A 16,666-nucleotide genomic window follows, 5' to 3' on the forward strand; every position below is an offset into this window, starting at 1 on the left:
ACTGTTTTGCTCTGTTTTCTTTTTCTTTTTTCTGTGTCTTTTTATGGGAAGCCCTTTTACATTTGTTGCAATACTCATTTGGTAGTAACAAGCTTCTTTAACTTTATCTTGTTGGGAAGCTTCTTATTTCTTCTTCAATTTAAAATTTTAGCCTTGCTGCTTAAAGTAGACTTCATTGAAAGTCCTTACTGTTTATCACCTTGAGTATTCTATGCCGATCTCTTCTGTTCTGAAATGTTTCTAGAGAAATCAGATGACATTCTTATGGGAGCTCCTTTTTAGATAACTACTTTTCTCTCACCACCTTTAAGATTCTCTCCTTACCTTTAAACTTTGCCATTTTAAATGATGAATCTTACTGTGTGCCTCTTTGGATCCATCTTGTTTGGGACCTTTGGGCTTTCTGGACTTGAATGTCCTTTTCCTTCACCAGGTTAGGTAAATATTTGGTCACTATTTTTTAAACAGGTTCTCAATCCTTTGCTGTCACTCCTCTCCTTCTGGTTTATCCATAATGAGGATGTTGTTACTCTTCATGTTGTCCCAAAAGTTCCTTTGAGGGGACATCATGAACTCTCCTCATTTTTTAATTATTTTCTTTTTTTTGCTGTTCTGATTGATGTATTATTTTACATTGTTCTCCAATTAGCTGATTCAGTCTTTGGCCTCATCTAACCTACTGTTGATTTCTTCCAGTGTATTATTTGTTTCAGACATTGCATTCCTTATTTCCGGCTGGTCCTTTTTTATGGTTTCTATATCTTTTATGAATATTTTTATAATCATCACCGAGCTCTACATCTGATAAATCGCTTGCCTCCTTTTTATTTAGTTCTACTTCTGGACAATTAGCTTGTTCTGTCATCTGGGGCCTGTGCTTTTGTCTTCTCTTTTTGAATACCTCTTTGTGTGTGTTTCTATGTAGTAGGTAGATACGCAAAGACTCTGGTGCTGTCCTGTGTCAGATATTATCTTGACTGGCCCTGGGCAACTTGTTTGGAGCTATCAGCTATCCACAGCTTGTGGTTCCCTCTGCTGGGTCTGGGTGTGTGTGGAAAGAGCCAAGCTGTGCACCAAAACCAGCTATTACCAGCACCATGCCCAGGGGAGGGTCATGTGCAGTTTATTTACAATATTGTACATTAACTATGTTTGAAGACTACATAAAAATTTTACAGAATGATAACTAATATGGAAAGATGTAAAACATTATTTAGGAGCTTTACAAATTTTAGGTACAGAATTTTGCAAAGATTATTTTGGTTTATAAGTGTTACCCAAACACTGGCTTGAAATAAGATGGACAAAAAATGTAAGAGTAGAATATCAACAAATGAGAAACAGAAAATATTTAGCCATAAGATAAAATATCATATAGTTTAAATATTCCCTTATAACAATAAGAATTTATAAAACAAGAAAGAAAGGTGATTCTTAACAGTTTTTCATGAAGAATAGGCTCTCAATAGTAATCTAAAAATACATTAGAGATAAAGTTTCTCAAATTATGTTCATCACCAAACTTACATTTCCAATAGTGATTGGAGCAGTAAGTTTTAAATATTTATTGTTCTGAAGAGGAAGTCTTAGTTTTCTCCTTGGGGAGTGGCAGAAGAGAGTTGGGGTAGAAGAAAACCAATCAGTAAACTTAGATTCAAGTAAATATCTTGATACAAATATCACAAACACAGAGTGGAGAGTTGCAAAAACTGGCAAGTCCAGGTAGTTTCAGCTATACTCTTAAAAAAGGAGTGTAAACTTTTGGTTTGTTTAATTCAATCTTTTATCAGAAAGTAGGTGCTTTATTCTTTAGAGTTTAAAAAATATCAATAGATACTTCTTTTTTCTTTTTCCGGTGCATGTCTTCCAATATTTACTGTTGTGCCTAAAGTACATTCAGATATTCAGACTGTCCCAATAGACATGTTGTGTTCTTGCACAATCGACATGCCAGTACTTCTCCTGGAATATCTGTTCAGAGTGTCCAAAGTACATTGTTGTCATAGTGACTTGCATCAAGTATTATATTGTGCATTTCAGTGTACAGAAAACAAATATGTAACTCATTTCCTCTGCTATGATAGTAGGTACTATGTAATCAATCTGTTTCAAATCCAGTGGACCAATATTTGTAATGTTGGTTAAGTGTGCTTTTCCAATAATTGTTTTTGAAAATTGCGCTTGTGCAATGATGTTTTCAACTTCAACAGAATAATAATTATTGCCCGTTACATTTAGTGTGTTCATGCTATTTAAATGTATGCTTCTGAACATTGTAACTGATGTATGTTGATTTTACACCAATGAGTTTCATGTTGAAGGAGGAAAGAAAAAGGAAAAAAACAGCCAATCCAGAAATCAGAAAGCACAGGAGTCATCACATACAGTTTTGCTCTTCTTGCCCTTAAGCTTTGACTACTATATGAAATCAATGCCACCCACTGGTTTTCTTGTCCCTTAGGGATTCTTTCTGTTCCTTGACAAGTGGGGCAACTGACCCTATCTCATCCTATAAATTATGTATGTGGAAACTGAAAGTCATCTCCACTTCTCTTATCTTCACTATGGACTTCATTATTAACCATTCCATTCCTCATATTTTCAGTTGCTGCTACATCACCATAAGCTTCTTTATTTAAATGCAAAGGCCAATGTAAAAAAAGACTTTCCTGCGTTGCACATAGGGGCACTGTTTTTTCCCAAGTTGCTTTGGCTGCATAGACAAGACTGAGGATAGGTTGAGGAGTCTGCAGCCCCTCCGAGTGCTAGAGCCAAGCCCTAGGCCTACAGCAGAGTGGCCGTGGCGGGGGGAGCAGCCAGTATTGTTTTCCTTTAGAATATTCACTTGTGTTCTGCAAGCCCCGACCCAGTCTTAAAAAATTTGTGGGGGATAAATCAGGAGGTGACTGACCTTTGTGCTGGCAATAAAATACTGCAAAGGTATTTTAAAACTACAAAATATATGTGTTTATGGTTAACTATAAATGAACATATTATAATGACTTAAAGAAAGTATTTTATAATAATATCATTAAATTCATAAAAATATGAATTTTTAAACTATATCTTTGATATTCCTCATGACTTTGCATACACTAGAACAGAAAATAAATTCCTTACTTTCGGACCCAACAGTGCTGGCAACATGTTTTTCAGATCAAGGGAACTTGTGTCATGGGTCTGCCTCTCTCAGTTCTATGATGCTTATATCAGACTTCTGGCTGTGCTAGTGTCCATGTGGGGAGATGCTGCTGTACTGTCACAAAGATGTCCGGCTAAAATTTAAGGAATCGGGAGTGCTAGTATGCAGTTCTACAAATGCAATATTTTCTTTAAGTATGTAGTCTATTTCTCACCTAATTCCAAATAGAACCTCAAAAATACAAAAAACTCCCTGGGATACTGCATCTTGGGTTGACCTGCACACCAACATAACTGTTCATTCCCTCTGTTCAGTATAAACCGGTTATGTGACCTGGGAAGATACAGTTGGGCAACTCTCCCTTCACTAGGAAAAGTTTCCTGGGCCAGCATGCGAGTTCAAATACAGTTCAAAAGTAAGACAATGAAGTCTGGACCCAGACTACCTGGATTTGAACTTAAACTTTGCAATTCACTAATTGTAAGATATCCTTGAAGAAATTACCAAATTCCTTTTTGTCTCAGTTCCTTCCACTATAAGAAAGGAGTAATTACCTGTCCTAGAGGTTTGTTGCAAGATAAAATAGGTTAATAAGTGTAAAATATTTGTGAAACCGTCTGGTATAATTTTATTTGGAAGCCTACATCACTGGTGATTTATCATGGAATGGGAGGGTCAAAAACCACATTAATGCTAATTACTAGATTTGTGACCTTACATATTTCACTTCATTCATCTGACTTTATGCTTCTCACTAGTAAAAGGAGATGAATTATTTCTGCCCTTTATTTCACAGTTATTTAGGGTTATTTTGCAAAGGCCTGGGGACACAGCAGCAACATCGCATAATGAGTTTCAGCAGGACTGTGAGTTCCCTATTGTTGCAGTTTCCTAAAGAGGTGTGCTGGGACCATGGGGTTGGGTGCTGACAGAGGTACCCTGTCCCCGACTGCTTTCTCTTTTAATATGGAGAGCATAACAGTGGTCTTGCTCAGGAGAATAGGTATGTGGAGCTGTGGTTTCAGTTTCTTAATGATGTGCTGGAAAAAACCAGCTCTCTAATACCTACCTGGAGACAGTGAAGGAAGTTGCCAGGCCACCCAGAGAGAGAGGTTCACAGTGAAGAACCAGCACTCCTGCTTCTATGTACAATAATGAACTACAAAATAGAAATAAACAACTTTTGTGCTACTTTTTATTTTTTGTTGAGGTATAATCAATATGCAACATTATTTTAGTGTCATGTATACAACATGATTTGATATTTGTTTATATTGTGAAACGATCACCATGAGGTCTAGTTAATACGGTTCACCGCTCATAATTTCAAAATATTTTTTCTTGTGTTGAGAAATTTTAAGATCTACTCTCTTATCAACTTTTAAATGTGTATCACAGTATTGTTTACTATAGTCGGCATACTGTACAATATATTCTTCTGTTTATTCTATAAATAGAAGTTTGTAGGCTTTGACCTCTTCCCCCATTTTTCCTCCTTCCTCCCTCCCCTCTCAACCATCAATCTGTTTTCTGCATTGAAGGGTTTGTTTTTTTAATTTCCCATATTAATGAAATCATATGGTATTTGTCTTATACTCTCTGATATATTTCACTTAGCTTTATGCCCTCGGGTTCTATAACATTGTCACAAATGGAGAGATTTTATTATATTTTATAGTTGAAAATATTCATACACACACACTATTTTCTTTATCCATTCATCCATTGATAGTCATGTAAGTTGTTTCCATATCTTGGCTATTGTAAATAATGCTGTAATGAACATAGGAGTGCATATATCTTTTGGAGTTCATAGTTTCATTTTCTTCAGATAAATACCCAGAAATGGAATTACTGAATCATATAGTAGTTTTATTTTTAATTTTTTTTTTCAGAAACCTCCATAGTGTTTTCCATAGTGGCTGTACCAATTTGCATTCCCATCAACAGTTCACAAGGGTTTCCATTTTTCTACATCCTTGCCAACATTTGTTATTTCCTGCTTTTTTGTTTTGTCTTTTATGAGGTTTTTTTGTTTTTTTTATAACAGTCATTCCAACAAATGATATCTCATTGTGGTTTTAATTTGCAATTCCCTTATAGTTAGTGATGTTGAGCATCATTTTATATTCCTGTTGTCCGTTGGCATGTGTTCTTTTGAAAAATGTCTACTCAGATCTCTTGCCCATTTTTCAGTAAGACATTTTTTTACTGAGTTAATGAGTTCTTTATACGTTTTGAACATCAACCTATCAACCCTTTATCAAATATATGGTTTGTAAATATTATTTTCTTCATGATTTTCTTTGCTATGCAGAATCTTGTTAGCTTTATGGAATTCTGCTTGTTTTTTTTTTTTCCTTTGCTTTTGGTATCAAGTCTAAGAAATCATCACCAAGACCAACATCAAAAAGTTTACTGCCCAAGTTTTCTCCTAGAAGCTTTATGGTTTTATTTCTTCCATTCAGCTCTTGAATCCATTTTGAGTTAATTTTTGCATATTATGTAAAATAGTCATCCAGTTTCATTTTTTCATGTGGCTGCCCAGTTTTCCCAATGGTATTTATTGAGGAGACTGTCCTTCCTCCATTGTATATTATTGGCTTGTTTGTTATCAATTAATTGATCATATTATGCATGGGTTTATTTCTGGCCTCTCTATTCTATTCTCTTTATCTCTGTTTTTGTGCCAATATGATGTTTTAGAAGGTGATTTTTTAATTGTTAAATGCAATGTAAACTAAATGAATTTATCTATAAATATTCTAAAGTAATGATAAAACATTACAATAAAGAATATAATATGCAGAATATGTAATGCACATGATATTATCTTCTTAATCTCAGGTATATAACCTTTATTTCAATATTTAAATAATCTTTATGGTGGATCAAATTTGTGATTGGTAGCTCACAACTGAGATGATGAATGCTATGAATGGACAGAAAAATAAAATCAAAGAATTATTTTAATATAACATAATTACTTTTCTAAAACCAACAGCAATATCATAAAGCCACTAACTTGTAAAAAACTCTTTTTTTATAATACACTTATTTATAAACACACTATAAGAAAATTCAGCATAGTGTATTTACATATAATTGGAACTTGCAACATGTTTTAATTAACATGGCCACATTTAAGTGAAGAAATACAAAATTTCATAATTTGTCTAACATCTTGTAGGTAAGATATGCTAGAAGTAGGATTCAGACCTCCATTGCCTCTCTTTTAAAGTTCACAGGTCCTCGTTCTAGACAGTGAGAAAGATTTAGCTTGCTTTGTTATCTGAAGTGGTACTGCCCTGTGGTCAGGGCTGGCTTCATGGGCCTGGTTACTATGACCCCATGCTTGGTTTAATGTGTTTCTGTTGCCACCTTGAAAATGTAACAGTATTTCAACAAGTGGCACTACATTCTTAGTTTGCACTGGGCCTGGCAAATTCTGTAGCTGGTCTTGCTTCTTGGAAATATCCCAACAGCTGTTTTAACAGTCCTCATGTTTAAAGATATGATAAAGCATATTCTAATCAACAAGCAAAATTGTTCCTAGACAATTCTGAGACTAACGCACTTGTTTTCCTCATTAGTAATATAGCTTTACCTCTCAGATGTCAGATTTCTCTTTCTCTTGAGAATGATACTCACAGACCCTGAATGTGCTCTTATTGCCTAAGTGCCCTTCATCCACTGTGGTACTTCTGGAGTTCTCCAAAGGAGGGGGCATTCCCACTGGGAAAGCAGGCCCTTTCATTTGGGTTGAAGAATCATCTTAGCAAATCATAGGAGATCAAAAGTGACTTCCTCTAGTTTACTGAACAGATATTTTGACCTTTCTTTAAATGATGTTCAAAATACTAAATCTGTGTGAGGAGGAAGGAAGAGGGAGAGGCAGCAGGGGGTGAGGGATGAGGGTGGAGAAAGAGACTCCAACACTCTCAATAGTCCCATCTAGAAAGAGTGTATTACTTTCTTATTAGATTTCTGTAGTAGTTTATATAAATCTCTTTAATTGTTCTTATCACCTGGTAAAGTTGTTATAGGTTTTAATGTGTTACTACACTCCTTGAATAGTAGAATAGTCCTGTTGTTTATCTTTTTTATGTTTGGACTGCTAAAATTTAGTCAAAATTTTGATGGAATGTTTAGTGAAATAAAATGCCAAATTCCTCTTTTATTTGGATTTTGGCAATTATATACCTAAATCACAGTTATGCATTTTTCAAGTGAGTTATGTGAAAATGTCTCCAAACTAAAACTTAATGAATCCTCACAATGGGTGTGTAAGTGCTTCATTACCTAAAAGCAATGGTTTCAATTAGTTTCCACCTCTAGGTTTTATTTTCCCAACGTGATTTAACTAATGTTTTAGCTAAAGAGAAATTGAATCACTGATTAAACTAATGTTTTAGCATAAGATAGAGTGAATCATTAATTAGCATAAATCTTTCCTCAATAGCATTGACAAAAACCACTGCTAATTATTTAGCTAACTACAAATGTACTTTTCAGGTAATAGGATCATGACTTTTTTTGCCTTTCTTTTTTTGATTTTCTTTTTCCTGGAATATGGTGATATCATACTTATATAAATAAAAGCTTCTCTTGAAAAACAGTGTAATTGTGGGCATGCTCTTTGTAGAAGAGGGAAATAATTTATACTAAGAAAAATAGGAAAATATATATCTATTGCAGGAGTACTAGGATTAATGTTCGAACGCAATTAAAATCCTGTGAATGCTAACAAAAATTTAAAGAGGAAGTAGAAATACCATTATTACATCAATTTTTTCAGAGTATACAGCATGGTGGAACAAATCCCAAATGTTTCATTTTTTAGGTGAGAATAATGGTATGTGGAGCCAGCTTGCCCAGGTGAACAAGAAGTAAGGTGAGTATACCATTATATCAGTGACATCATATTGGAAGATTAAACTCAGCTATGATAGGAGTATGTTCACCAAGGTAATAATTAATCACTATAAGTCAAATTCTCTTATTCCCCTGGAAAGCCAATGATTTAACACTTACCAGCATACCACTGGGTCAGTAAACCCTGATTCCATAATTCAACAAGGATATAACAAGAAGAAAAATTACAGATTCAAATTACATATGAACATAGATGTGAATATATTCGACAGAATATCAACTAACATAACCCAGTGAAAACAAATAAAATATGATCAAATGGCATATGAAGTTATAATTGACATTTTAGAATGAAAAGTTAAATGATCCAAAATCAGGCAATGTCATTACCAACTTATTAAAAATAAGGAGAAAAACCATATGATGTTATCACCAGATGCATAAAAATCCTTTAATTAAATTTAAACTGGTAAAAATTTCAGCAATTTAGGGACAGAGTTAAACTTCTATTAAAAACCTAACGCTAACAACATACAGTGACGGACAAAAGTAGGTTTACAATTGTGAGTACAGGAGACATTTTTTTTTTAATCCTTGCCCAAGGATTTTTTAAAAATTGATTTTAGAGAGAGATGAAGGGGGATGGGGGGAGAGAGAAGGAGAGAGAAATGTGAGATAGTAACATTGATTGGTTGTCTCCTTCCTGTAGGCACCACAACCGGGAATGGAAGCTGCAACCTAGGTATGTGCCCTGACCAGGAATAGAACACACAACCTTGTGGTGCACAGGATGGTACTCCAACCAACTGAGCCACCCAGCCAAGGCCACAGAGTTTATTCTTGTATTATTATTATTTATTTATTAATAAATGTATTATTTGTTATTATTAACCTACTTTTGCCCATCCCTGCATATGAGCAAAGTATCAATAGTTTTTTTTTTCTTAAAGAAGTTTGAGAGCAAAGCAAAGGTGTCCACTGCCAATACTTTTATTCACCATTATAATGGATGTCCTAGCAATTCTAAAAGGTAAGAAAAAGAAAGAAAACCCATAAAGGTTGGAAAATGTAAAGTATAATTATTTTATTAGCAAAAAAAGTGTGTGCACAAAAAATAAAAAAGACTCTACAAAGAACTACTAGAACTTATTTAGCAAGTCAATATGCAGAAAATCAATGTATTTCCATATATAAGAAACAAAAATTAGAATATACAATGTAAAAGATGCATGTACAACAACATCAAAACATTCAATATATAGAGGAAAACAAAGTAATGAAAAATGTGTAAGACCTCTACTGTGTTAACTACAAAACTTAGATGAGAGAAATTAAAGACCTACATAAAAAAGGTATACCATGCTTTCATATTAGATGTTTCAATAGTTTTAAAATGTGAGTTCTCCACAAATTATTCTACGGATTCAATAAAATTCCAAACAAAAGTTCTAGCAAGATTTGTGTGTGTGTGTGTGTGCGTGTGTGTGTGTGTGAAAAATGGGTAGAGGAGAATAGCCAGAGACTCCTAAGTCTTTTAGCAGTGTCTGGCTTTTTAGACTACTCATATGCTACTTATTGATACATAAATATTAATCTACAAAGTCTTTTTTATTTTTCAACCACCATTTATATTGAATACCATTTCCCACCAGTTTCACATGTATAGCAAAGTGGTCAGAAAACCATGTACTCTATTGAGTGGTCCCTCTGCTGCCCCAAGCATCCACCTGGCTCCATACCCAGTTATCTTGACATTGCTGACTATATTCACCATGCTGAAAACAGCATCTTTGGGGCATTTCTGCAGGTTCCAATTTGTACTGCTTTATCCCTTCAGTTTTTCTATCTAGCCCCCCCAAATCCATCCCCTCTGATAGCTGTCAGCCTGTTCTCTATGAGTTTGTTTCTGTTTTGTTTGTTAGTTTATATTGTTCATTGGATTCCACATATAAGTGAAATCATATGGTACTTGTCTTTCTCTGATTGGCTTATTTCACTTAGCATAATACTCTCCAGGTCCACCCATGCTGTCACAAAAGGTAGGATTTGCTTCTTTTTTATGGCCAAGTATTATAGTATTCCATTGTGCAATGTACCACAGCATTTTTACCCACTCATCTACTTTTAAGGGACAGGCACAGGGGAAAAAACAATAGAGAGTGATTGGGAAGAAGTCGGGAATCAACCTTAGAGAATGGGATCTCTAGAAACCAGTGAAAGAGAAGAGTTCTGAAAGGAATTATCAACAACTCCAAACACCCTAGAGAAGTCAACTAAGAGAAGGTTTAAAAGGATCTCTTGGTGAAAATAAGAGAATGATGAAAGTGCAAGAGAAACCACAATAAACTGGGTGGTAAATAGGAGGTGAGGAACTGGAGAAAGAAAGAAAAAAATGTGAAGCTTAGATATGAAGAACAACAACAAAAGCTAGAGATAGATATGTGATTGAAGGATATTAGAGGAAAAATCATAGAATCCAGAGCATGTCTAAATATTGATGAGAAAAACATTCTTGTGAGTGGTTCTGAAACTTGTCTATGCTGAGAATCACCTGGAGAGTTTAGAAGATTCCAAGGCCTGTGTGTATGTGGAGGCAGAGAGTATGTGAGAAATCTCTGAGCCTTGAACGTAAAATTGCTCTTAAGAAGTCTATTAAAAAAAAATTCATGGTCACCCCTATGTTCATTGCAGCATTGCTAGTAATAGCTAAAATGTGAAAGCAACATAGAAGTTCATCAATAGATGAATAAAGAAGATATGACACACACATGTATACATGTATACATATATGTATATGTACAAGTGCTGTCCAGAAAGAGTACAGCCACACGCTAATGAAAAATAGAGACATTTATTGAAGGAGATATAAAATGCAAGAAACATTGTACACAGGACAATGACGCCTCAGTCCTCTCCAAAGCAGGCAGCTTGGGACCTCACACAGTTCTCCCAATTGCCATCAGCTGTCTTGTCATATTTTCCTGAATCTTATTGATGGTCTGAAATCTCTTCCCTTTCAAAGGTGATTTTAATTTTGGAAAATGCCAGAAGTTACAGGGCATCAAATTTGGGCTGTAGGGTGGATAAGTTACCTGGGTAATTTGATGTTTTGCAAAAAAACTCTGCATGAGATGTGATAGGCGAGTGGGCACATTGTCATGATGAAGCTGCCAATCACCAGTTGCCCATCACTGAGGCCTTCTGAATCATCTGAATAGTTCTCACGGTGGAATGTTCAAACTTAACTCAAAATTTGATGCAGATTTGTTGCTCTACTTACTCAGTCATTTTGAATGGAAAGGCCACACAATGCACATGCTCACTCAGCAGTGTCTACCGCCCTCACTGACTAGTAGAGTGAAGTCATCTTTGTTCACACATGCACATTGCAATGCACTCTCCTTGACTTCCAGGTTACATTGATATCATGCAAACGGTTCTCGTTATATTAACAATGGCTGGGATGGAATATTATTCAGCAATTAAAAAGAATGAAACCTTTCCTTTTGTGACAACATGGATGGATGTGGTGGATATTCTACAAAGTGAAGTAAATCACACAAAGACAAATACCATATGATCATACTTATATATGGAATCTAAAACAAACAAAACAAAACAAGTACATGAACAAAACAGAAACAGACCCAGTGATGTGGAGAACAAACTCATGGTTATCAAAGGGAAGCTCTTAGGGAGAATGGGAATAAAGTAAATAAATAAAATAAAATACAGTACAATTAAACACAGTGGCTCAAAAAAGAAAAAAAAAGTTCAGTGCCAAGACTGTACCTTATATGAATGAAACAGTTAAAGGGGATCGGACAAAAACATCAACAGTTTTCAGTTTCCAGGGGATTCCAACGCGTAGATAACTGAGAACCACTGCACTACTCTAGTACTTCTCACACTTTAGTGACAGTTAAACTTCTCTTGAGGTTATTAAAACAGATTGCTGGCTCCATCCCCAGAGTTTCTGACTTAGTAGGTCTAGGGTAGGACCTGTGAATTTACTTTTTTAAAAAGCTCCCAGATTACGTTAATATTGTTGACAAAGACCACACTTTGAGTAATATTCTGCTCTAGGGGGAGAGACTGAAGATAAAGGAAGGGTTCTTTGGGAGGATGGAAACATCTAAAGCACCAGTGATTTGTTTGCCTTTTCAATGAAAGGAAGGGCAGGTGCTTCTTCCTTTGTGACAAGGAGGAAAAAAAGAAAGTATGAATATGAATTCAAATGAGTTTGTTGGCCGATTTGCAGGAAATTAAAGAAGGTCTGATATGATGACTTCAAGCATTTTAGTCTAGTACTGTTAGTGTAGAATTGTCACAAGTGTCTGACATATACATAGTAATGGAGTAATAATCTATAGCAATTGCTTATGTGATTGCAAAGTGGAACTCCAGACAGCTACATCCAGGCTACACTGATGTATGTAACCAGGATATATGAGCCTAAAAATTGTGTGCAGTTGTAACCATATTGATTATAGCAGGTGTTTTCTCACACAAAAACCAAGAAAAGATGTGGTACTGCCAGTGTTCTCAATACCTACATAATAACAAGGGTGACCCTTCTGCTTTGAAGTAGGAATTATCTTTGGGCTACAGAATCTAATCTTAACCAAATTAGTCCAAACCAAAAACTTCTCTAGTCATCCAGTAGTTTGAATTCTGATAATTGTCCCAAAGTATTCTGCAAGCTTTGAAACACATCCAATTGCACTGCTAGTTGCCCTGGAAATGATTCCTACAGACGGTGTGGAACAGTTCTGAGAACTGTTCCCAGTGGCAGTTCCTGCAAGCTAACATAATTGTTATGATGTTTTTAAACCAATGATATACTCTGTAGAGATACCTGAAGATCCCCAATGATGATGTTTGAGGATGGGGCAATTTGGATGACTTTGATGATTTTATAAAAGTTTAATAAGCCCTCATGATTTGCTCAACTTGGCCCCCTCAGCAGGTCTCAGAAATCAGACTGAAATCTGGGAATTTATTCTAGCGCCAAGCTCCTGAATGTGTGGCCCCATCAGCAGTAGCTTCACCTGGGAACTAGTTAGAAATGCAAATTACCAGCCTACACCCCCAGACCTACTGAATCATATACTATGGGGATGGGGTGCAGCGCTCTTGTGTTTTATAAATCCCTCCAGGAGATTCTGATGCATGCTAAATTTTGAATAATACTATTTTAGTGAATGGCCAAAAATTAATAACCAGGAATCCTAGGGTTTCCCAAAACTGTCGTTATCCACCTGTCAGTGAATTATTTCGGTGGACAATTTTGAAAATATTTTCTAGCACAATCTTCTTTTCTTAGAGAGTGACAGTGTAACCGAGTACCATAGGGCCCAGCCACTTGTCACCATGTATACACATAACACAAAGATTTGTGAGGAAGGATGTAGGTTTTTATTAACAGGAAACCTGATTTGAGAGGGCTGGAAACATTTCGAGCCAACCTCATTTGCAAAGCACCATAAACCAGCCAACCCTAGGAAGATTAAAGTCCAAAACCAAACCCAGAAGTTTTCCATTATTGTTTATCTGTCCTTTTGGAGCTCAAGACAGCTGCACACTCTATTATCCAGATCCAGGAGCTCATTTTTTCTCTCTCTTTGCCGCGCAGGAATGGTTGTGAGGTCTCCATTGTCCGGCTGCAGCTCTCTCTCCAACTAGGGTTGTGCAGGTAAAGCTCCATCCTTGGAGCTCCAGCATCCAGAGCTGCTGTTGCCCTAGGTTGCTCATTCTCAGGTTGCTCTCAGGCTCTGTGAACTGCTCTCAGGGTGAGGGAGTAGAAGCAGTTCAGGACCCATGTGCCATTCAACACAAGAGTTGCAGCCTCCTAGCCTTCAAGGCACACGTTCCCAGTGTGGGTCTTTGCCTCTGGCAACTGGCTTCTGACCATGTGAGGCCTAAACCCTAAATGGATTGACTTCTCCTCTGCTGGTCCTGCTAGCTCTCCCACAGCGTTTACCACCTGGGGATGCAAAGCAAGCAAGTTAGAGCCCAAGAAAGAGCAAAAACGCCTCACTTCTAGCCTTTCTGTTTTGAAATAACTCCTTCAGAATTTCACATGCAGGAAGCCAGTTGGATTGTCCACCTTTTTAACCAATATGTACCAGTGTCTTTGCCCCTCTAAGCTATGGGCTATCAAGCCCCAGCTCCTGGTTCAATCCCAGGCTGCTTCTCTGTCCCTCTTCCTGCCAGCTGCGCGGCTAGTGATGCTGCCTGAGGCAGTTCTCCTGCAGCTCCTCCCTGCCAGAAAGGCAAGGGCTGCTTGGTTGTCCAGGCAACTCTCTGTCTTGTTTACATTTGATAGCTGCCTGTGTTGTTAGCTTGCCTTGGGCAATGTGCCTTCTCCTGCAGCCCCTGCCTTGGAGAAGACAGGCTGCTTTAATTTGCTGACTTGGCAGCTCTCCCTGCACCCTGCCTTCTCCTGGCGAGAGGCAGGGCAGCCTCTTGTGCTGGCCTCAGTTCCCTTGGACTAAGGTCTCCCTGTTCTCTAGCAACCTCTGGTCTTATCTACCCCATTACAACAGGATGCACACCCACTTACATAGCTGGTGAGACTAGCATGTAATATATATTTATGTACAGTAACACCTTATTTTGAAGTACATTTGAAAATTCTAGTTAGCTTGCTCTAAAATTCTATTAGGTTGGTTCTGCAAGGCAATTGAAAATCTCATTTGCTCCCTATCCAAAGCACTTACTGGTTGCTAATTTTGGGAGCGTATGTGAACCCATATATTCACATATTCAATAACTGAAAAAAAGAGGCCCCAAATTTTCTTCAAAGTTTCATATTCAGAAAACAAAACAGAAAACAACCATAAAATTCACTCCAGTTCATATAGCTAAGTAATCTTTAAAAACTGATAGAAATCAAATACTCTTTAGAGTATTAATAACAACAACAATAACAATAATAGCACAAAAACTGACTGGCTCAATAGCTCCCTACTAGGTATTAGCAGGGCCCCCCTATTCTCCTAGCACCCCCTCATAATTTTACCATGTCATACCAGAGAGTATACTTCAAAGGCATTTCACTTCAAGTGTTTTCCAGAGCCAGTCTTTACTTCTGCTAGTTCCCCATTGCATGATGTTCTCTGTTTCTTGTGCTTTTGCTCCCACTTACCCATCTCCAGTGTCATCTGAAGAAACCCTCCTTGGGCCATGACCTGTTATGAGAAACTTCATACCGAGGACGTTGGGTATAAGTGCTGTCAGTGTGCTAGAAGAGCATCAAATCATCCATTGAGGTAGAACTAAATGTTGTTCCTAAAACATTTTCATCCGTTTTACATTATTTCTTCTTGATCAATTGTACCAGCTTTTGGCCTGCAATGTCCAAATCACAAAGGATGAGGTTGGAGACACCATAGCTTACACTTCCTCTTTCTCTTCTTCCTGTAACCATTTTATTGCATTAAAAGTGTTTGACAAGTTGTGAGCTGAAGATAAATTTATTTTTTATAACATATCCCATGTAAATAGTTTAGTGTTAGAACATACTGGGACATGGAGGACCTAAGCCACTATCTATGGTGGAACAAAGAACATGTGTCACTGCTAAACACTTGACCATGAGATTCCCTATTATGAGAAGCACCTGCTGGAAACTGGTTGACTCCTCACTGCCCTTCCCCTCTCCCTTGAGCTTTTTCCAGAAATAAGGCCCATAAATCTTCCAGGGCCTTTCTGCAGCTGAGTCAGCCATCCCTGATCAGAGGACGTTGACGTGCAAACACCTATACCCAGGACACCTGAGGCAGATCAGCAGGGTGACTCATCCCCCTTGGGAGTCTGCTATACACCCTTAAAAACACTTGTACCCTCTCCCTTGCTGCTGCAGTCTGCTGGGACTCAGCCCGCCTGATTGCAGTGTCTCACCTCAAATAAAAACCCTTAATTGGACCTTTTTGGCTCCTGGTCCTTTCTTAGCCACCTCAGCTACCTAACATTTAGTACCTTGTTCTGGAATGTAAGCATTGAAATCGTAATGTTTTATTCTTAGCCTTTGGAATCCTGACCAAGACAAAACCAGAAAACATTCATATTTTACATTCCATTAACAACTTCAAACAAAACTTCTTTGTCCTCTAAATAAAGTATTGATATCTATGGAAACTGAGGTAAAAAACTAGATACTAGTGTGTGAACAAGTTTCAACTTTCTTCATATATTAATGTTCCATTGTGGGTATGTGAATATCTGAACTATCAACATTTAACCGTAGGTTGCTATAAAAACGCTATCTAATATATACTAAGCATTCAGTATGTACCATGCACTGTGCTAAAAGTTCTCTAATTTTATGTTCCTAGCAATGCTTTACAGAGGCACTATTATCATATACACACGTTAGAGGGGCTGAATACCTTGTGCCAATGGTGCCAAACCCTGATTTAATCAGACCTGGATGTAGAGAGAAAAATGGATGTGTCTTCTAGATATTGTAGGCACGTAAGTTTCCTACAAGGAACTGTGAATAAGATATTTTGGAAATAAACTTGCTTCACAAAATTTTGGAGCAAAAATATCATTATGAATTTTTTCTTTACTTTGATTCCAAGTCTTTTCTCACCAATGTGCTAAGAGTTTTAGTCTCATATACTTTTGAGTGAATGTGTGATA

The 16,666-nt window shown here is 36.8% G+C and overlaps 1 pseudogene; it reads right to left on the bottom strand.

Moving 5' to 3' along the window:
- Nucleotides 1-1,885: 1,885 nt before the first annotated feature.
- Nucleotides 1,886-15,207, bottom strand: LOC129079805 (transmembrane protein 106B-like; annotated as a pseudogene).
- Between the last annotated feature and the right edge of the window lie 1,459 nt (nt 15,208-16,666).

Source organism: Pteronotus mesoamericanus, unplaced genomic scaffold, assembly GCF_021234165.1.
Source record: "Pteronotus mesoamericanus isolate MK-2021 breed Mesoamerican mustached bat unplaced genomic scaffold, CSHL_Meso_final contig_82, whole genome shotgun sequence".
In the NCBI taxonomy this organism is placed as follows: domain Eukaryota; kingdom Metazoa; phylum Chordata; class Mammalia; order Chiroptera; family Mormoopidae; genus Pteronotus; species Pteronotus mesoamericanus.